The sequence below is a fragment of the Lissotriton helveticus genome, chromosome 4_1 (genome assembly GCF_964261635.1).
Source record: "Lissotriton helveticus chromosome 4_1, aLisHel1.1, whole genome shotgun sequence".
Classification (NCBI taxonomy): domain Eukaryota; kingdom Metazoa; phylum Chordata; class Amphibia; order Caudata; family Salamandridae; genus Lissotriton; species Lissotriton helveticus.
Genome location: NC_136063.1, coordinates 737,816,046 through 737,838,644, shown reverse-complemented (window position 1 = coordinate 737,838,644; position 22,599 = coordinate 737,816,046).

Below are 22,599 nucleotides of genomic sequence, written 5' to 3'. Positions count from 1 at the left end.
TGTCAAAAGAAGGGAAAAGGTTGACCCCAGAGAGAATTGCAGCGATTTCTCGAATGACTGTGCCTAAAACTCAGAGAGATGTACGTGCCTTTCTAGGTATTACGGGAAAAACACCACTGGGTATGGACTCCCAAGCAGCAAGGCCAAGTCACAGCCTAACGTAATATAATCAACAATTTGCCAATGCTGCCAACACTATTTCACCAATAGCTTAGTTTCCTTCCTCACTTTCAACTAAAACATAAAGCGAGCGGCTTCTTATTTCCTTGAATCAATCTGAGTTATTTATTTTTCTTTTTACTTCATAGAATTTTGTTTGTTCAACTTTTTACAAAACACTTTTTGCAATTTCAATATAATACATAACATACAAAATTATTCGTTTTTTGAAAACATTTTCATCTCTTAAAACACTCCCTTTCTCTCATTCATACAAAAAACTTGTGAGTGAACCACTTGCATACATTATCATACACTCTAATAGACACCACAAAATTAACAAAACTTTTTGAAAAACTCATGCACTGTGAATACAATGCTGCCATAGATATCAAGCTAGTATATTTTTCAGTTCATTTATACAGATTTTTAATCATTCCTAATCTTATGGCATATTATCCATTCGGTCTACGCGTTTCGAACTCTATTTATTCATGAGTTCTCATCAGGACCAAACTCGTTTGTTAGTCACCATTACTTGTGAGCTATATGTAAAAGAGACGACGCTGGACAACCAATACTGCTTGGTGACCCTTAATTTTCTTATCAGGGGATCTCCAATTCTTAAAATTGATTTTTGTAGTAATGTAGTCTCTTGTTTAATGAGACGCCATGACTTGGAGCCAGCTCGAAGACCTGTAATGGTAGAGCAATGCGTCTGTGTTTATATTGCTCCAATTTTCTAGGTATTACGTCATACTGCAGACAATGGATCCCAAATTTTTCACTATTGGCGAAACCATTGTTAGCTCTCACGTGCAAGGGTGTTCCGACTCCTTTGCCATGGACTGAAGAGTGTCAGAAAAGTTTCTCTGAATTACGTGATGCGTTGTGTTCGGCTCCTGTGTTAGGTACTCCTGATTACAGTAAGCCGTTTACACTGTACGTTCACGAGAGGGATGGTTGTGCGTTGAGTGTTCTGGCGCAACAATTTGGTGACAAACAGCGCCCATGCGCATATTTTTCTTCGACCTTAGACCCAGTAGCTAGAGCTTTGCCGAGTTGTTTAAGAGCAACAGCGGCAGCCGCAGGTCTGGTCATGGATAATATGCTTACGGTTATGGTTCCGCATGCAGTTGACACTCTCTTGAACCGAACGAAAACTCAACATTTGACGAGCGCAAGGTTGTCTGGGTATGAGTTGACGTTACTGGCTAGTCACATACGCATAAAACGGTGTAATGTGTTGAACCCAGCAACATTGTTGCCGATCAACATGGAGTCAAGTGGTGAAGCACCACTTGACTGTTATCTGAGAACTGAGGAGGAAACAAAGGGTCGTATTGACCTGAAAGATACTCCATTGGTAGATCCCGATGGTACTTTGTATGTGGATGGTTCCTGTTTTAAGTTGCCGAATGGTGATGTGACGACCGCGTATGCTGTAGTGACATTGAGTACGGTTGTAGAAACTGCAAGATTGAGTCAGAATTCGGCTCAGGCTGCTGAGCTGATCGCCTTGACGAGAGCGTGTGTGTTGTCCAGAGGAAAACGGGTGAATGTGTTTACCGACAGCCAGTATGCTTTTGGTGTGGCGCACAGTTTTGGGCGATTGTGGAGAGAAAGAGGATTCTTAACGTCGCATGGCACAAAGATTCAGCATGGACAGCTTGTGAACGACCTTCTAGATGCACTTACATTGCCTAAGCAGGTGGCAATAATCAAATGTAGTGCGCATCGGAAAGTGACGGATGATGTTGGTCGTGGTAATGCGTTTGCAGACGAGATTGCTAAGGAGACAGCTAAAGATCTGACAAATCGAATGTATGTTACGAGTTCAGTGAGATGGCCAACGGAGACTAGTATGTGTGAAGACACAGTTGAGAGTGTGAAGGGAATACAGAATGAGGCCACTGAGACGGAAAAGACTAAATGGAAAGAGAGCACGGGGAAGTTGGATGAGAATGGATGTTGGGTTGATTTGTCAGAAAAACAGAGGTGGATGTTACCGGATGCATATGTGCTCGCTGTTGTTACAATGGCTCATGGTACAGCACACATAAGCGCAAAAGGCATATGCAAGTTGTTGTCCCCTGTATGGAAGAATGATGGTATTACTAAATGTGCAGTGAGAGTGGTTAAGAATTGTATGGTGTGTTTGATGTATAATCCCGGGAAGGGCACTCCCACTCCACCTGGTCATTTTGCCCCTCCTAAATACCCTTTCGAAGTTATCCAGTTGGACTTCATCCATATGGAGAGATGCAACAATTTGAAGTATGTTTTGGTTGTAGTATGTGCGTTCTCCAGATGGATTGAGGCTTACCCCCTTAAGGATAATACTGCCCTATCCACAGCAAAAATTCTGCTCAAAGAGTATTTCCCCAGATACGGCATGCCTCGGATTGTATGGTCGGACAACGGAAGTGAGTTTGTGGGAAGTGTGATGAAGAGTGTGTGTCGTGGTTTAGGTATAGTACAGAAATTTCATAGTGCTAATCATCCTCAGTCAGCGGGTTTGGTGGAAGGATACAATGGCACCCTGAAACTGAAACTTGCAAAAATTCAGGCAACAACTGGTTTATCATGGCCAGATGCTTTGCCTCTAGCTCTCTTATCGACCAGGGCAACTGTGCACTCTCGAGTAGGGCTTAGCCCATATGAGATTGTGTTCGGCCGTCCTGCTAATATTTGGGGAGTCCCGAGGCCTAAAGAATTTGGTAGAATTGAATATCCCATGCTGATTGATTATCTCCATGATCTGACTGCTAAATTGAGTTTGATTCATCAACAGGTCTTTGAGGCTCTGCCGTCACAAACAGAGGGTCCTGGTCATCGGCTGCAACCAGGGGACTGGGTCCTCACCCGTAACTTCGGACGAAAACGAAACCTTGAGCCGAGGTTTGTGGGACCCTTCCAGGTGCTACTGGCAACAAGGACGGCGGTTCGGCTGGAGGGACGGAAGCATTGGGTGCATGCCACCCACACCAAGAAAGTCCCGCTTCCTTTGCTGGCGGATACTTGGATAAAAAAAGGGTTTTTCCTCGTCCGAGACCGACGCTCCACAACGCTTTGTCCCGTTCAGCGAAGCTCAGCCCATATCTGACACCCTTGTTGATTCCCCTCAACCAATTTCCTTTCCATCAACCTTGGAAACTTCAAGTGCTGAACAATTGTCTGAACAATCGAACACTCATTTGCCATCCAATTCACTGTTTGAAGATCAGACTCGCCCTGGGAGCAGCCGATACTTTCTTCGCCCACGCACAAAAGACTAATAAAATAATTTTTGTTATTTTTGGATTCCACATTTACCCTGAACAATGTGGACATTTTATATGGTGTACCTTTTTCCCTTTTCCGTGCAGCCAAAGAACCTTATAGTAATTTGAATGTTCAATTTATCTAGAACCTATCATCCGGGTTGGCCGTAGGGCTGTGCGGGTACTTTCTTCTGTTTAGCAGTTATCGACACTAGGTCGGTTTCTTTTGTCAATTTCTGGGAACTCCTGGGAATTGATAATCGCTACACAGAACGGAGTGCGTCAAGAACGTCGCGGACGGTCGTTAGAGGATGGAATTTTCTAAGCTGTCGAAAAGAGAGAAAATGTCGGCGCAAAGATCTGCATTAGATAAGGTGTTGCGTACAAAATGTTTCTTGCTACAGGTTTTCATGTTGTTCCTAACTGTTTCTATGCTGCTGGTGGGTGGAGTATACTTTGGTTTTCAATCATTGCTGCCTTCTGCCTTACCTACCTCTCCTACTCATGATCTCAATTTCGTCTCTACTGTTTCTCCACATTCTTTTCACATACTGCCCCAACATAAGCAAGTCAGACGTGCGGAATTTAGAAACAATTCTTTTGTGCAACTTTTGCATCAGCATCAGTTGGAGGTAAATACTACAAATTGTTGGGTGTGTGGGCTAATGCCACATACCATGGACAGGGGTATCCCGTATTTTGTTCTTCCGTACAGTCCCCAAGGGTCAGCTCGGGCATTCCAAATCATGTTCCATAGTGCACTAGATTCCTACCCCCACCGAGAGCCACGCTCAGCAAGTTTTGGTCCTGGCCCATACCATAAGTCCCTGGCGACAGCGATTGCTGATCTAAATAGAGACATTTTTGATCCTTCACTTATCCCAGAGGAGGAAGTGCAGGCCTACAAGTACCTTAGTGAGGCTGAGTATAGTATATCAGTGGGTGATAGGCAGCTTAAAAGCTCATCTCCAATCTGGATTGTACCTCACCTAGGCCACTTTTGTCTGCAAGGTCATGGCCGAAATCCAAGAGCCCAGCTTGGGAAGAGCGCTTGTGTGGATACTTACGTTCTACCGATGCTCTCTTCCCCTGTCTTCTTAACTGCCAAGGGTACCTATTTTGTATGTTATGATCGAGCATATACGTGGTTACCTCATGACTTCTCGGGTACCTGCTATATTGCAAATCTCTTGCCTCCGACTTTCACTGTTGCCTCAGATTATCACAGAGCTAGAGTTGAGAGAGGTGATATTAGCAAAGAAGATACTGCCGGTCAAGAAGCAGGAAACTTCTTTAAGGGTTTCCTACCGTTTTGGGGCCCTATGGTCAATAGCAAAAATCTGAGACAGTTAACTTGTGTAGTAGAGTCAACTGCTAACATAACCGCAAGTGCCCTTGGTAATTTGACAGCAGAGCTTCAAGCGGATAGGCTTATGACGTTGCAGAACCGTATGGTTCTAGACATTGTTCTAGCAGATAGAGGAGGTGTGTGTAAGGTCATCCATTCGAGCTGCTGCATATTCATACCTGATAACGCTCCAACGGTTTATCAAGCCATCTCCAAGTTGCACAAAATCTCGGAGTCCATACACGTGGACGAGGGAGATTGGACGCTTCTAGGATGGTTTTGGGGCCTAATGTCGACCTGGGGTTGGAAGATTCTGATGATTATAGGGGTTGTTGTGACGTTCCTGTTCATGTGTTGTCTTTGTGTACAGTGTGGTCCTGCCTTATGTGGCCTTTGTGCTACAACGTGTATAAGAAGGCCATCTGTTTCCAGAGAGGCATTGATGGATAGAATAATGTTCCAGCAACACCTGAATGATCTGATGAATATCGAGATCGACTCTGATTTCGACTAGTGCTTGCCTACATGAGGGCAAAAGGAGCATCTGAGGTTCCGTGAAAATCGTTACGGTGTTTTGGGCATTGCCGAATATGGACGAGTTTGGTATCTATGAACCGTAAATGGCGAGTTCGGTAAGTGTACGCGTTTTCACTACACTACCTGGCTTGGTTCGCCTTATTTACGTGTTTCTGCATCTGAACCCTTGGGTTCCATTTTAGATACGGCATCCATTTTGTTTCTTGCCCTCACGTAGTCAGTGAACAGGCAACTGTCCGCATCGTGACCTTTTAGTTCCCAAGCCATACGGAAGACGCATATTCCTTTCATGCGTCTTTATGACCGGAGGAATGACACTGCAGAGGCAAATGGCTCAGCTTGAGGGTAATCTTGCCGTACCGGCCTATTGTTTCAGCCGTGCATGTGCTGGGATCAAGCTCTTTGATCCTATGATCATGTTTCCAATATTACCCCCACACTCTTTTCTTTAGGTGTGCCTGACTTCCTAGCAGCTGTTCTTGTCTCTTTACTCTTGCTCATTTACAACTCAAGTGGAATGTGCCTAACGATGGGAAAATGTGCTTTTACAGTTGGGAACTGGTAATGTTACTGTGATTATGTTCCGGGGTTCTGAAAGCATGAAAGCGACCCTTTTATTTTATTGTGGGAACTGGGTTGTAACCTTTTGTTCACATGTTGTGCAATGGCAAAATCTTGTATAAAAGAGAGCGACTCACATATGCAATGGAAGCAGACTCGTAGAACCTACACGCTGTTGTACTTCTAGCGACTTTTGCCTCCCTGCAGTAATAAACTCTGATCTTTGACGCCGAAGGAAGTCTCCCGTGTCTCTGTCACTTGTGCGCCGAATCAGGTATCCCACGAAGGTTATAGGTGTTGTTCCCTGGCACCGCTGGGCCTTAATTAGCACAGTCCTTCAGGTGTAAGAGAAGAAGTGCAGATCGAGGGAGTGGGGGCTCCGGGGGAGCTGAGCCTCACTGAGAAGATTTGTATGAGAGAGACACTTTGAGGCCTATTCATAGAAAAAGAACAGCCAGGACAATTTGGTCAATTTACCAGCTTCCTTTATGCTAGCTGGTGGGGGCTTATCAGGGTCTCATGCCTCAAGGGTGGGCAGAATTGGCCTGGGGTAAAAAATAGACCCTGCTTCAAAACAATGGATCATACTTACATATTTACTTAGCAAAACACTTATACAAACACCACTTCTTCTATTCATTTAGATAGTAAGTCATACTTAGTGAATTATAAAATCATAATTACAAGTATACAGTTATTCATACAGTCACTCACACAATCATTGAGTCTTATGTATACTTATTTATATACAACAACTGCACATACACTGCCTTTTATTTTTTTTGTTTGTTGGAAGTGTACCATTGAGAAATATATTTGCTCATCACCACACCCATAAAGAGATTCACTCACCCAAACTGTTAGAACACGTAGTTTTAACTTCATATATCTACTGAATCAACTATTCACACATCTTTGGACAGTCACACACACCCAACCGAACCACACACACTTTCACACTCCCATACAATACTCAGTTAACTAATCAATAACTAATATAGACTTTCACATAGCTGGTAACCAACTGTAGAATCAGTTTACACAACAACTGACAAAGTGATACAGATATTCACACAGTTTAGTCACTATCCACTATATTTAGTGAGACATTATAAATTGGTCAAGTAAACAGTCAATTACACTGCTACTAAATCCTCCATCCAAATATTTATTTATATATATCCACTCATTCTTCAATGGAAATTGCTATATATATAATGCATATTTAAATAACGAAGCAAACCACATTCACTGGATGATGCCATCAGTGATGTCATCAGTGATGTCATTTGAGATGTCATCAGTGATGTCACTGACCATGTCATGAATGATCTAATATGTGACATCATCAGCAGTGGATTGCGGGTGCGCGAAATATAGTTAGTACAACTAACTATATAGGAGCAATTTCAATGGTTTTGTATGAGTGAAATGTCCAGCTAACTGTAACACCCCTAAAACTTTTTTTAAAAGCTAATTCCTAACTATATACCGCCTGAAACCTATGGTTTTTTCAGTGAATATATGAAAATATATACATATACACACATTACAGTAATGGTGGTTAACAGGAATAGTGCACAGACCAGTATTAGTAAGTACAGTACAAAAAAAACACAATACTGAGAAAAATAACTGTATCTGACAGTAGACTCTCTTATGATGACTTCTTTATTCTTACACGTTGTTAATTGTTAAACAGCCAACACATCTTTTATTCACATTACACTTCTTCAGGGCCGTTACAAACATAGAAAATGTGTACATGAGGGTATTTCACAGGATTAGAAATATATATAATACTTTTCCATGCATTCCTATTTAACACAATTATTAGCCCGGAATCAAAACAACACTGATTACATTATATAGAGTCAAACAAAATTATATAGCATTATAATGATCTAACATTATAATTTGCACCCTTGAGACCAGCATCAGTCTTCATATCAATCTGTCAATGTTATTCAAATAATGAAACATGAGTTGCATCCTTGTCTCTAAACATCTGTTACCCCAACTTCTATTAATACAAGCAATGATGTAGATCCTGTCCTAGAAAACAATATGCATTTAATTTAGATGTACCTACTGCAAACTTTATCACCTTTCATGTGCCATTTGCATATAGGTAGATTACTTTCCAGAATGAATTATTCTTAATGTACAAATTCACTCTCTGTTTAGTTAACTGTAATATGATGCTTACATCCTAAAAGTGTTTATAAAAGTCTATGTTTTACATGTTGAATCAATAGATGAGATTGCACTTATTTGATTACACACATTTAGATGAATATATTAACCTCTCTCTGTACAAAGTTTCTCCACCATAAAATCAGGAACCCCCTCTATTCACTTGCTTCTGATAAAACACATGAAGTCACCCTTTAGTATTAACCAGAGATACATGCTTCTGCCTAAGTAATTTCCAATTATGTGAATCTGAAAACCTCACCTTAATCTGAGCTCCCTCTAGATGAATCAGCGAAATTGAACTCTAGGGTCAGGTTACCGCCATATGCATCAAGGGTTCCCAACGATATGGAAATCTACAAATTAAGGGGCAGATTTATGAGGCACTTGCGCCACCTTTAAGCCGCTGTTGCGTCACGCAAGGCGGCTTAAACGTGGCGCATCCCTACGAACGATTTACAACGTGACGCATCTAGGCAGATGCGTCACGTTGTAAAGCCCTGCACCGCTTGTGGGCGTTCCGGCGCAGGGTGGGCGTTCCGGGGCAGGTGCGCCTCGCAAAAGTGGCTGAGTGAAATCTATAAGATTTCACTCAGTCACTTTCAGGCCAATGCTGCGTCAAAAGCCTGCGCCTGCTTGAAGCAGGCGTAGGTCTTGACGCAGCATTGTGGAGATGGGGCACCCCCGAGCCTTGCTGGAGCTGCGTCGCGCTTGCGACGCAACTCCAGCAATGCGTCACCTTTACGGCACAGATGCGTCACGCATCTGTGCCGTTTTTGCCCCATGGTGCGCCGCATCATAAATGCGGCGCACCATGGGTGGCGGAGCTGTGGCGCACTGTGGCGCATGTTAACTGGCGCATCCCTGGGGATGCGCCAGTTAACATAAATCTGCCCCTAAATCCATTGCAGATGTTCAGGTTCTATTCTGATTTGACATCTCCATGGTTCTGCACAACATGCATTCTGCTATTTCTAAAAGTTTATGGATTTTACCCCACTTGTAGTAAGTGGTTCTGCTATCTAGTTTATGAGAAATAAAGTTATCCATTCTCAAACTGTGTAGACTGGAAAAACTGTACCATTTTATCCTTTTTAAGCACTTGCATATAATCACATCAGGATCCATCCCTTTATCAACATACCTCCATAGTCTTAGCTCCATCAGTTATTAAACAGTCATACGCCATTACGCGCTGCAGTATGAGAATGCCAGAGTCTTAGGGCCAGACCTAGGAAGCCAAATTGCGATTGCGAACGCTGAAATTCGCAATTTGGCTGCTTGCAATGTAGTTAGTCACATACCCTCTCGCAAAATAAGGAATTGCAATTCCCTAAATGATATGCTAATAGGCATCGCAAATTGCGATATTGCCTTAAGGAATTGGTGGTAATCTGCGATTTTGTTTAAAAAAGCACTTGTTTGCTTTTTTGAAAGTGCCATGTGACACACATACATGCCCTTAGGCCATGTATGTGCGCCACATGTGCACACATGTACATTTCAGGGGTGCAACAGGGTGTCTTTTTGGAACCTGAAATTGCGCACACAATTTGCGAATTCCTCATGGTTACTCGCAAATTGCGTGCGCAAATCCCATTCATTGAATCAATGGGAAAGTATGCCTTGACTACGAATCTCAATTTGCGATTGGCAACTAAGGAATATTAAGGAATCACAATTATTATTGTGATTCCTACATACATTCCATTTTGCGAGTCCTTAATAGAGATTCAGGAAATTTACAATTAAGGACTCGCAAAACTGACTTTACCTACATCTGGCCCTTAGAGTATTGCAATTTGCGATTCCCTAAATGCTTTGCTAGTAGGCATCGCAAATTTCGATTTTGCCTTAAGGAATCGTAAATTACCAACACCTTCAAGTTGGTTTTATTTTGAGATTTCCTTTAAAAAAGCACTTTTTTGCTTTTTCCGAAGTGCCATGTGGCACACATACATGCCCTTAGGACATGTATGTGCACCACATGTGCACACATACACATTGCACGGGTGCAACAGGGTGTCCTTTTTGGAACCCATGCATGCTTGAAATTACGCACACAATTTGCGAGTACCTTTGGTTACTCGCAAATTGCGTGCACAAATCCCATTCATTCCTATGGGCCTCTTGGCCCACAGGAATGAATGCAAAGGTATATTTTTGTTTGCGAATATCAATTTGCGATTCGCAATTAAGGAATGTTAAGGAATCACAATTATTTTTGAGATTCCTGCATACTTTCCATTTTGCCGAGTCCTTAATAGCGATTCAGTAAAAATCGCTATTAAGGACTCGAAAAACTGACTTTACCCACATCTGGCCCTTAGTTCTCTGTTCTAAAGTTTCCTTCTATTAGTAACTTACCACGTCTCTTCGCACTGCTCTCCTTCCACTCCCTTACATTGTTGACTTCAAATAATAACTTAACATGTGTTATTGTAAAATGTGTGGCAACCCTAGGGCATCTAGGTGCTGAATAACAGATGTTTATTGTTACCCAACTCAATGGTAATCATTTTATCAACCTCAGAAGGAAGAAAGGCTGAGTGGACCAACAGTGATTTGAACCTGTGACCAGGAGGTCGAACACAGGCTACTACAGTGGGCTCATTGTTTCACTAAACCACCAGACCTGGCTATAATGGGATGAATAACCTACAGTTTTTTATTGTGTGCTGATTTTGAATGCAAATCACGTGCTGCTCTAGTGCTGATATTTTCAAAAGGTTGTTGTCTTGTAATTATCCACCTCAAATGATTGTAAACATAGCTAGACAGTCTGAATACCACGGCTCCCCCACATATGAGTAATTTATTAAAACATTCACTGCAAACTTGATGAGAAATAACCTTTAAATTAGAAATAAAACTATACTTTCACCAGTTCTTTGAAAAAATTTAAATCTTAGACCACACTGCAGAATTGAACTGATGACCTTTCCTATTTGATCTATCAAATCAATCTGTCGCTATCATTCAGCTTCCAATCGCTTTCTCTTGCCTGTGGATAAAATTAAGAATTAAATGATTGAAGTCCAAATTCTCGTATTTGTTCAGCAAATTCGTACCTGCTTTACTTGACTTGGGGCCAAATTATGAGTTTGGCAGTCTCACCTTTGTACCACAGTGGCGGCAATCTTACGCCCGCCATATTATGATGTATGCAGTCTGAATCGTTGACCGCATCTACAGATTGAGTCCCATCCTGGCAGCGGGGGACTACAATGTTGGTGATGTGTACTCCATCACCATCAGGGCAGATTACATATACATTGTTGTATTAGCAGTCCCCTTGCAGCGGTTCCCCGACTGCACTCTCAGCAAAGCATCAGAACAGTGCCCATTGGATGGATCCAAAAACAACACAGCTGATAGCCATTGGCCAAGTGGACACACCTGCAGATCACACTATAAAACACACCCCATCCCAGACCATGAACCTTTGCCTCTCCACTACATCGCAGCAAGACAGAGACCACACTTTTTGGAGAAATAAGGCAGCCTTTTTTCATTATTCCGTTTAACACTCTCCACACACTATTGTTGCATTTTTTTCTAATGTGCCTAATGTTTTTTTTATTCATTGTCACTCACTTTAATTTTGAGTTATGTCACGTCCAATAAATCCATGTTTTTCAGAGGCTGAGTTGTTAGTAATGGTGGATGAAATCATAGGAGAGGAGCCACAATTGTTTGAGCCCAAGTCTAACATACTCTTCTCAGTAAGAACATGGAAATGTGGGAAAGGATGGTTGACAGACTGAATGGTATAGGTATCACCCTGCGCACAAAGGAGGAAATTCGGAAGAGGTGGAATGCCCTGAGGGTAAAGTTGCGTTCCCTGGCCTCCAAACAACAATTGGAGGCCCAGAAGACTGGCAGTGGTACTCCTAGCACCCCATGGATGAGTGGAGTCTGGTAAGTTACACCACAATAGCTGTCACAACAACTTCGATGTCCTGTTTACTCAAATCTCATCTCAATTTGTCCTACTGAGTAGTCTATCTACTTTCCTATCATGCAATACTCAAAGTATCAGAGATGTTTGTTTGTCAGTGTCAAGGTGTACTGTTGCATATAAGATTACATGTATCAATCTCCATCACATGCAACATATTGGAATGGTGTCTGTAAGTGTATTACTATTAAATGATCATTTCAGAACCCATGATATGTGTCAATATGTAAATGTATGATCCAGTTTAACTGCATTTTGGCAACAGGTATGTTACACTTACCATCTGTCAAGTGTTAGGAAGTAAAGATAAAATGACTACAACTACTATGAAGCCTGGTTTCTGAACCAGAAAACAAGCTGCTATAGCGATTTTGCCCATTTTCACTTTTCTGCTATGTGACAACTGATGCTCACTTCTCATGGAGTTAACCATGTTTCAAGTGTTGGGAAGTAGAGATTGAGATGACTACAACTACCATGAGGCTCTGTGTCTGTAGCAGAAAACAAGATGCAATAGTGATTTTGCCTATTCTCACTTGTCTGCCATGTTGCAACAGATGCTCACTTCTTATAGAACTAACCATTTGTTAAGTTTTGGGAAGTAGAGATTGAATTATTACAACTACCATGAGGCCATGTTCCTGTAACAGATAACAAGATGCAATAGTGATTTTGCCTATTCTCACTTGTCTGCCATGTTACAACTGATATTAATTTCTCATGGACTGAGCAATCTACATATAATGATGTACTCAGAGACATGTCTGTCTACTTAGCCTGATGTCGTCCTGGTGTATGAAACTATTGATGGCATGAGTGAGACTATACCGAGTGTGTACTTGAAATATTTCTAAGGCATTAATCTAAGTCAGCTGATTAAACCTGGCAGGTGACCCGTTGACTCTGCACTTCTCACATGTTGACTAATGCTAAATATAGGTTTAGGGTTAGGGATTTGCAGAGTGAATGGCTACCCGCAGGCATCCCAGAGCTGACAAGAAACAGGACAGGAGAAAATCTTGTACAGAGATTAGGGGAAGTTTTAAGTCTCTTTTTAAATGACTGTTTGTCTCCAATCAGTCATAGCTCTGGGAACATAATGTTCCAAAGTTTGGGCACCAAGCGTGTGAACGACGTTCCACCCCACCTAGATATTTTGATTCTGATGGTGTTCATCAGAAAGTTTGACCCTGATCTGAGATGGCGACGGAGTGAATAGTGGGAAATCCAAGTTTGTAACAAGGCGTCGCCGCTCCCATACATGGCTCTATTGGCCTAGCAGAGGGACTTGAATTTGATCCTGGCCTGAACCGGAAGCCAGTGTAGCTCCCTCCGTGACGCTCTTACTGACTGGTGTCTGGGTATCTTAAGCAGCAGTCTGGCTGCTGCATTCTGTACCACTTGTAGCCTGTCAGTGACGTATTTCGGAGAGCCCAGGTATAGTGAGCTGCTGTAGTCAAGCCTCGAAACTACCAAGGCTTGCAACACCATCCTCATTGAGTTCTCTGGGAGCAGGGTCATCATTTTCCTGATCATTACAAGTATCCCAAAACAGGTACTCGAACATTTTTGGGCTTGAATCTCCATAGTTGAATTCTGGTCCAGCCACATCCCCAAGTTTTTTATGGAAGTTTTAGGGGTGGGGGGAAAGCCCCAGTTTGCTGGCCAGGGGATCTCTGAGCATGGGCTGAAGGTGCTGCCCACGATCATGAGCTCCATTTCATCCCCATTCAGCTTAAGACTGCAGTCGGCCATCAATGTTCCTATTTTTTCCAGACAAGCTTTCAGTTGCCTATGGTCAGAGTTAAGCTAATCTGCAATTGAGACCACTAGTTGTGTGTCATTGGCATATAACACAATGTAGAGTCTGAACTCCTGTACTATGTGAGCTAGTGGGCTCAGATAAATGTTGAAGAGGGTCGGACTCAGGGAAGATCCCTTGCGCTAACAAGGTATCTGACAGAATGCCGACCTCTATACACTGAAAGGATCTATCATTCTGGAACGAAGCAACTCATTGATTAGCTGTACCTCTAATTCCGATATCTTTGAGCATGTTGACCACTTAGATCTAGTGACCCAATTGCAGTGGCTCTTACCTGATCTAGTATGCTTTTTAGTTTTTCGGTGACAACAAGTGGTGCTTATTCCGTGCTGTGTTCCGGTCGGAACCCCATCTGGGTCTGGTGTAGGATGCCATTATCTTCCAGAAAGCATGAGATGGTGCTGTTCACATGACTCATTTCCTCCCTTGGGTGAGGACATAGGGGACCCTGATATAATGTTTTGCATATGAGAGTCAGCCTGTTCTTCACTCAGTTTAGGGAGGATAAACAGAGCTGGGGCAGGGGGGTTACTGACTGCTCTGTGCTCTTAGGGAGATCATGAGTGCTCCTGGAGGCTTCCGTTGCTACTGATGACTGGCTTGTGTTTGAGTGATGGGAGTTGTAAATGTTTTCCATGTTACTCTTGAAAAATGTAGCTACCCATTACATCTCTCTTTTGAACCTTGAGAAAGGTTTGTACCTGATTCAATTGTTGTGAGAGACTTTACGATCTTAAGCAGTTCCTTTGAAGAGTTAGAGGACTTCTTTAATTTTGTCTTCGAAAAAGGCTGCTTGCGCTTTTCTAATGTTCTTGTGGTATTCCTGAATATCTACTTTTTAAGCTATTTTAAGCTCCGGGTCATACGTTTTCCTCCAGTTTCGTTCCAACTTCTTGCAGCTTTTCTTTTGAGCGACCAACTGAGGGCTGAACCAGGATGACCTGTTTGAGTTTTTTGGCTTTATTGAACCTGGTTTCCTGAAGTTCGGATCCAAGGATCCTTTCATCCAGGTTAGCCAATTTTTATAGGCTTCCTCTAGATCTTTTATATCTTGTGGGATGTCACTTCAAGGTCTGTGATCCAAGCATCGGAAGCCATCCTTGGCCATTTATGTCCTAATACTGGGCACCCAATTTTGGGCTCTGCTATAGGGGGTTTCAGAAACCGAAGTGGATTGAAAAAATTATCTGTCCATAGTATGGGTGCAAGCAGCTCCAGTCTGGAGTCATTAGAAAAAATAGGGTCCAGAGTTTGGCCCTTTTCATGGGTGATCATGGCGGACACAGCAGGGTTGCTGTTAGCTGCAGCGCGATCGTGTTTTAAAAGCACTCCTTCCTTATTGTGGCCTCACAGTTTGTATTTCCTCATGTTTTTAAAACTTACCTGTGCACCATTTTAGCGCTGATAGACTCCTCGGCCCCGGTCCGATGCGGCTTGTGCCGTTTGCTCGGAGGGCCCCCTGGAGTGGCAATACTCTACTTCCAGGTGGTTAGCGCTCTAGTTTGGCGCTCCCACCAGTATTTAGGATGAACCATACACGCAAGCGCAGCGGACGAGCGCAGTGGGCACGCCAAAGGCAAGCCCGTCTGCGCCTGTCCGAGCCTGGACCGGTCCGAGGGCGAGAACCCCTGCTCCACAAAGCCCGGTACACACTTTCTACTCCAGGCATGAACTAGTCAGCTGGAGACCAAGGTCAGTGTCCCCTTGCTGCCTCAGGGTTAACCCTCTGTGGGAGCTAAAAGAGTGCCCAAACTGAAAACTTCGATTCCTTTACTATCCTATCAAACTGCCGCTACCACCAATTAAACACAAAGAGCTCGAGTCCATTAAAGAGATCAGGGCTATGCTACTTAACACACGCTCATTAATCAGTCATAACACGGAAATGGAGGAGTTGATAGATAATCTCAAGCTTGATCCAGTATTCATCACTGAAACCTGGGCCAATGAGACATCTGACCCAGACCAGCTACAAGCAGTCCCCACAGGCTTTAAAATTATCAGAGCGCATAGAACTAATAAGCGGGGCGGCGGACTTGCCATTATTGCTAAAGATGAAATATTGGTAAAGGCATCCTCGCAGGGCACCTCAAAGGGCTGTGACCTACTTTCGTTCCAGATCCTACTCAGCCCTAATGAGTCCCTGAATGGCATATTAATCTATCGTCCACCTAAAGCCCAGCCCCCTTTGCTGGATATACTCACTCCATTCCTGGAAGATAGTATAACTTATACAAACTACACCATCCTTGGGGATTTTAATTACCATCTAGAGAACACTACCGACGCTACTAACGTCGAACTTCTCGAGGTAATGGCAGGCTTAGGCATGGAACAATTGGTGAAAGAGAGCACACACAATGTGGGACATACCCTTGACAATATATTTACATCCAGTTCTAAGATATATATATGCAAGGTACTCCCAGTGGTTTGGTCAGATCACAGAGCAATAATTTTTTCGATCAAGACCTCCACTCAAGCGAAGGCAGGGTCTGATCTGCCTGTGACGTATACATACCGCAATTGGGCGAAAATTGACCGGGACCACTTTCAAATATTACTCCAGGAAATCGAACCCAACCAAGGGTCAGATACCAACGTGGCGGTACATAATTTAACTAACTGGATCACCCAGGCCGCCAACACAGCTGCTCCCCTCATAACATCCTCTTTGAGAAGGAAAATAACACCTGAACCTTGGTTCTCAGATAAATTAAGGACTCAAAAACAGCTATGCAGAAGAATAGAAAAACAATGGAGACTAAATTACAACTTGGAATTGAAAATAAAATATGCCTAGTCCTTGACGACTTATAAAAAACTAATTAGAGAGGAAAAAAGCAATTATTATTCAGCCAAAATCTTGGCAGCAAACAATTCTTGTAAAGAACTTTTCAACACTGTAAAAAAAACTTGCCAAATTCCCTAATAAAACTATCACTGGCCTGAACCCAGACTTCTGTAACTCTTTGGGACATGCCTTTGCCAATAAGGTGCAATCAGTCTACAACACCTTCCTAAACACCCCATATAATCTACCATTTGGAAGGCCGGCCTCTGTTCTAAATCAACTTAGCTTCTCCTTTTCCCCACCTAGTAGGGAGCAGATCACACAAGTCATGAAGGAAACAAAATTCGGGGCCCCTACCGACCCATGCCCCCCTAAATTATTCCATCTTTGTCCAGAGATTTTCAGCATACAATTAAATAAGCTGTTCTCCGGAATTCTACTTCATGGGAAGTTCCCTGATGCATGGAAAACAGCATCCGTGTTGCCCCTGTTGAAAAAATCCCACCTGGACCCTGACGATCCTAATAGCTACCGGCCAATCTCCAGAATCCCTTTTTTTCTAAGGTTCTGAGAAATTACTTAATATTCAGTGTACCACCCTCATCACCACAAATAACTTGTTTGATCACTCACAAAACGGATTTAGAGAGGGTCATGGAACCGAATCCGCCTTAATCACTCCAAGCGAAGAGCTCAGGAAAGCCTTGGACGGTGGTGGGAAGGCCGCGTTGATATTATTAAACCTTTCGGCGGCCTTCGACACCGTCAACCACAAACTACTAATCAGAAGACTGTCTGAACTGGGGGTTCACAAATCTCCCACGACCCTACTGTCATCATATCTATCCAACAGAGCCTTTAGAGTCGAGCTAAATGGATCAAGTTCACAAACTTTTGATCTGCATTGTGGAGTGCCATAGGGCTCATCTTTGAGCCCTACACTCTTCAATGTCTACGTAGCCCCTCTGGCCGCACTGATCAGACAATTCGGGTTTTCAGTAGTCAGCTATGCAAATGACACACAGGTGGTAGTGTTATTCACCAACAACGAAGATTAAGTGGCCAATTGCTTTAATACCTACATGTCCCACGTCAACAACTGGATGCAAGCTAACTGTTTAAAATTAAACGGTAGCCAAACTGATGTCCTACTGCTGGGCGCCAACCCATTAAGCTGGTCCTCAAAATGGTGGCCCACTGAACTGGGCGAATGCCCCACACCAGTATCCAAGGTCAAAAACCTAGAGGTGATGTTCGACTGTCGACTGACCTTCGACAACCAGATTAATTGCCTTACGGCCAGCTTTTGGGCCATACTAAAACTGATTAGGAAGATTCGATCTTTTATTCCCCCTGATGCCCTGAAAACCGTGGTAACTGCCCTTGCGATTTCCAGGCTGGACTATGGCAATACATTGTATCTAGGGATCCAATCACAGTATCTGAGTAAGCTCCAACATCTGCAGAACGCAGCTGCCAGATTGATCTTGAACATTCCTAAGCATGAACCAGTGTCCCAGCGGCTAGCAGCACTTCATTGGCTGCCGGTCCAGAAAAGAATCATCTTTAAGTCACTTTGCATTACGTTTAAAGCTCTCCAGGGAAGGGGTCCTTCCTACCTGACGTCTAGAATAAAGTACTATGTGACTTCTAGGAACCTTAGATCTGCGCAACTGAAATTACTTCAAGTCCCCAGGTTCAAGCAGGCACGTTGGGGAGGTAGAAGCTTCTTGCTAAGATTTGCCAAACTCTGGAATCTTCTGCCTCTCACAATCAAGAACAGTCCTAATATCATTTCATTCAGGAAATCTCTAAAGACCTGGCTGTACCGATTAGACCTTTAACTCTTTCTTGCACCTGTTCTAGTCTCGACCATCAGTCCTCAGCTCCAAGACAACTCCGGGCATTCGCTGCACTTTATAAATTTAAGATCAATCAATCAATAAACAGACAATACTCCAACTGGTATTAATGTAGAGACAATTAGACATGTATGCGAAAAGCATTACGTGAACAGAAACAAGGAGACTCGATAAGTTTTAGAACATGCTCATGGCATCGTATAATTAGAGAAAAATAAGAATAAGAAACACAGTTGTAGCAGCACTGTACATAAATGAATAACAAAACAACCCGAATTGGACTTGGTGCTTGGTATGTGCAAGTGACACAAGGGTGGCGACGCAAGTGACTATTGTGATCAGCATGAACGGCGCATGGTGTGAAAGTGTTTGAATATATACAGTGAATCAAAAGAACAATGTGGCTCAAGTTGAATTGCAATGCGAAAGTTTGTCTGATTTGAAAGCATGATTCAGATGAGCCACACTGGGGATGCGCCAATTAATGCGCTGAGGGGTCGACGACATTTCGATCCTCGTTAGTCAGGATCATCTTCAGGACCGGGTTGCCTTTGGAAACCGGTGCTGGTTCAGCAGGGTGGAATTAGTTGCTCGAAGAGCAGGTCCGGAGGTGAATTCCGGTGGCGACCTGATGAGTAGGGGACTCCACCTTGGGGGGTACGTCAAGTGTTTCCGGGAGGCTGCGTGTCCCGGAGGGGGTCGGAGGACGGTGCCTCGGTTAGACCAAACCAACACACACTTCTCGAATTCAATCCAAGTGCTCTGCATACAGGGCTCCGTCCACCGACAGTCTCAGCCTCCCCGGGGCTCCTACTTCGTTACTTCCATATATCAACAATAAATGGGACGTCACTCAATTAACAGACGCTCTCACCGGGTTATATGCGGCTTAATCTGCTTTCTCATTTAACTAGACACGTAGTATCCTAATTCTCCATAGAGGTCCACTCGCTAGATGGCCAGATGTACCTGCTGTGTGAGGTTTAAGGCATCCATTCAGCTAAACATCTCTTAGTCGATGCCTTGGTATGGTTGTCTAAATGAATGTTTAAGTCGCCTAATACAGTGAAGGTGCTTTTCCCTATCATCAAGTGGGCCAGGATGTCTGGGACAGCCTCTAAGAAGGACGTACAGGTCCCTGGGGGTCTATAGATAAGACTGCCCGAAAAGCAGCATGTCGGGGTGAGGGACAATCTAAAAGCAAAAGCCTCGCATTTGACAATATTGAGGGGAGTGATGGTGATGGCGCGAGATTACCAGTTCAGGATATTTCTAAAATACACATACTCACCGGGGCCCATATAAATACACACTTTGAACCGGTAATCTAATGTTTCCTGCCTATCAGGAGTTTTACAAAATATACCTGAATACCATAACTTACCAATTCCTTGGCACTTATATATATATATATATATATTTTTAATCACTGAGGAGCATAGATCTGGACAGTTAGAATAATAGATAGTATTACAATTTACCTTTACCATAAACTATGCAATATTACAATGCAATATTTTGTGAGTGAAAACCAGTACATGCTATTCAACGGTTTCTCAAGAATAAGAATAATAATCAAAGCAAGAATCTTTGGAGACTTAATTAAAATTCTAGACATTGGTACCTGGGAAGGGTGAAGAAAGGAAGACAGTACAAGGACATGCCACACGGATTTATATTTACCTAGAGTGGTGCGAGGACCAACCCCAGCCAAGGGCTGGAAAAAAAGGATTCCCGACTAGTCAGGAGCCAGCAGGTCAGGACAGGTGCAGGACAGGAGAAGTAACCTCCGCTAAGTGCAATGCCAGCGTTACACCCCTCTCTGCAGCCACTCTCGGAGCCCGACTGGGTAGATCGATTCTTCTCCCTCAGCAAATTCCCGATTTTTCTGTCAGAGTGCTCGACCAGCACTCTGCTCTCGATTCTTCTTCAGCATACGTTGGGTCAGTGACAGGTCTGTGACAAGTCGGACAAACTAACTGACTAAACCTACCTGTGTTATACAAATTTCCAGGGTTTGTACAGGGCCGGACTCGTAATGCCGGGCACCGGGCAATTCCCCAGTAGGCTGGATGAGGTGGAGGCTGGTTTTTGCACAGGGGGGCGGTTTTGTTGCTGGGGCTATTTTTTGGTCCGTTTGTCAGTCTGTAACTGGTTGTGGCGCCCGTGGGGGTGGGATTATAATCCGGAAGTGAGACCTCATGCTGTCCTGCAGGAAGGAAGTGTGAGGTCACCAGAAAGCGGCGGGGGACTCGTCGCATGAAAGTTAGTCAAGTCAAGTGCGCTGCTGCCTCAGCAGAGCCTGCTGCTGCTGGCTGTGCAAATTAAGTAATTATACCAAGCGACGTTCGGACCGGCCCAGGACAGTAGCAGTATGACCGCAAACTATGCACACTCTGACTCTCAGCAGTGATGGCTGGGGCGGCACTGCATCATGAGAGGCATCAACGCGGGCGCTGCAGGGGACTCTGCCAGAGTAACAGGTGGTCATCAGTGCTGCACGGCCATGACCCCCTGCGGATCACCGCCATGGCCACCGACGGAGACCGTGTGAGACTGTCAGTCTGTGAAGACAGAAGTAAGTTCAAGTAAGTTACTAGTTTTGTACTAGTTTGGCCAGACAGGCGTTGCTGCCACTGACTCAGTAACTAGTCTATCTGTGTAACTTCAGCACGAGCACACGCACACTGCAAAATCTCATTGAATTATTTCAGAGCCATCAGTAACATGGCCTATAGTTCCTTGCATAAAGTGAACTAAATTAAACCAGGATGGCACCTTCCCTGTTGCCGTGTGTTTTTCTGACACCTTAGGTGTTAGCCCCAGTATCACTTCAGTTACCTTTTGGTAGCAGGGCTTTTGGCATTCAGACTTTCATAAAATCATTGTGATTGGGCGTTGGCGTGGCTTGTCTGCAGTTCTTTTCCTATATTTTCCCGCGCCAGAAAGGGACCGCTGGGGCTTCTCAAGTCAGTCAACTGGACACAATCAGAGTGTCAACAATTAGTCAATGATACTGTTATGGCAATAATGACCCACACAGGACAGATACCACGGAGGACGGACTAGGCCGACATCCGCAAACTATGGCACAATGATTCCAATTTCCTACTGGCCCAGGTCCCCAGGAATTGTTGCTGCCACCCGCACCAAAGTTAAGTTAGGCCAACACATATTTGACATCGACAAGAGCTGCTGCCCTGTCGTAGAGTTCTTTCCAGGCGCAGTGAGTCCGAGAGCAGGTGCAGTCAGTGTCCTTTAAAGGCACATTGCGCAGCTCTCAAAACAATGGTGGCATCACTGACTCGACTCCCTCCATAAGCTGCTCTTTTCACCGTCCGTCATGTGATACAGACACTAAAGCAGCTCTGTCTGCAGCCAGTGAGTGTGACAGTGACTCACAGAGACACTTCAGTAACAACACATCGGCAGAAGGCTTTTTTTCCACAGCTAGGTACAGCAGTAGGTAGAATTGTTGTGACTCAAAGACTTAGATAAGTCAAAAACTATGGTGCTGTAATTAAATGTTCCTGTTCACAGGTCGAAGGTTTGTCTACTCGCAGTTCGGTCTGCATGTTCTATCACAGAGGGTTAATATCCCTGCTGCAGAAAACATCACTCCACTATGCAAATCACAAAACTGTTTAAGAGGATCGCTGTGAGTTGCTGGATGCTATGTTAGTGCCCTTTCATTTCTAGTGCTGTGCAGCAGTTTCAAGATCTTAGAGTTCAAAGGGGCGTAATTTCAGATTTTTATGTGTTTCACTTGTCTTCATTGATTGATTTTGATCGGGAGAAAGTGTCACTCAGTCACTGAAATGTCATTCATAATTAAACTGACATTTTTAAAATGTCACACACAGCAATCTGAAATCTTGGCAGCTATGTAGTCTGACTGTCTGGCGGACCTCTGCTGGGGTCTGCGGAGCAGCGCCAGCAGAGGTCAGACGGACTACTACCATACCAGGCCACTCCACTCCGTGCAGCCAGAAAGCATAACTGTCTGCATTGGAGTCAGTCTGGTACTCTGGTGCACTCTACAGCCCCATTCCGGTGCAGCCTGGCCAGGTGGATTTGGGGTGCGCAGCTCAGG